This window comes from Gastrolobium bilobum, unplaced genomic scaffold (genome assembly GCF_033153095.1).
Source record: "Gastrolobium bilobum isolate Gb01-03AN ecotype WA unplaced genomic scaffold, APGP_CSIRO_Gbil_v1 utg74002, whole genome shotgun sequence".
In the NCBI taxonomy this organism is placed as follows: Eukaryota; Viridiplantae; Streptophyta; class Magnoliopsida; order Fabales; family Fabaceae; genus Gastrolobium; species Gastrolobium bilobum.
In genome coordinates this window covers 28456-29533 of record NW_026898249.1, presented here as the reverse complement: position 1 = coordinate 29533, position 1078 = coordinate 28456, and the positions used below count along the sequence as shown (strand labels likewise).

The 1078-nt window shown below is 32.0% G+C and overlaps 1 non-coding gene across 1 annotated transcript; it reads left to right on the top strand.

Annotated features, from left to right (window-relative positions):
- Positions 1–443: 443 nt before the first annotated feature.
- On the top strand, positions 444–539 carry LOC133314220 (small nucleolar RNA Z266). The gene has a single exon (XR_009751918.1). It is a non-coding gene; the product is annotated as a small nucleolar RNA Z266 (small nucleolar RNA).
- Positions 540–1078: the final 539 nt, after the last annotated feature.

Genomic DNA, 1078 nt, shown 5'->3' with positions numbered 1-1078 from the left:
ATACAACAACAACTAATCAATACATGCAACCTATCTCCTAAACAGTTATTGGCCGTTTAATGATGTAACAAAATCCTAACTAACTTGTTACAAACAGAAATGTGCTTTGATCACTTAACACATGAAGTGCATGTTGATCATAATCATTGAATCTATCCGGTCTTCTACTCATTCTCTTAGTTCTTCTTTCTGCAATAGATCTCTCAACTTCAGATTCCCTTGGATACATCTCCTCTTCTACACTTGCATGCAATTCTGGTTCTGGCTGTACCTCTTTTTCTTCAGCTGTTATTGATGTTACTTCAATTGGGCTTTGGCTATTGGACTCGATGCACCTTGGGCCCATATCACAATGCCTAAGTTATTTACTGATATATATTTTAATTTGTTGGGTGCCCATTTAACTGGTTTTACCCAAAAATAATTTAATTTTTAAAGAAAATGCAAGGCAAGGATGCTGTAACAATTAGATGTGTGAAAGGAAGATTCCTTTCTAAACTCAGAATTTTGTGGCATATCTATTTGTATTTTTGACTTGCTAATACTATCTTTTGGGGCGTCGTGTTTTTGTTTTATAGAATTTAACCACCATGCTGTAAATGGAATTTGAGAAAATTGGAACCAGGCAATTTTCTAATTTAGGACAGCTCGCTGGGGTTATATTCTGGTGTTGGACAATGTCGTCGGGTTTTTTGTTTGAAAATTATAGGAAAGTACATTATAAATCTACAACATGTCTTCGTGTCTTTCTTGAGGTGTTAAATGTGCATCCCTAACGAGTCTAACCCGATTAAGTACACTTGAAACCCTCCATTAATTATTTAGTAAACTTGGGCGTTAGTTTACTTTTTCATCTATGAATATTTTTTCAGCCAAAACACATTTTAATAATATTTTTTTTTTAAGATAAGATTATATTTATAAATTTTTTATTTATAAACTTTTATAATTATAAGTACGACCGGTGTCAGTGTAATTTGTAAAAAACAAAAGTTATAAAAGAATCTTTTTCCTATTTTTTATTACAAGAATTATTTGGTATTCAGTAAAAGATTTGGAGCTCAATCCAGTGTTCTTA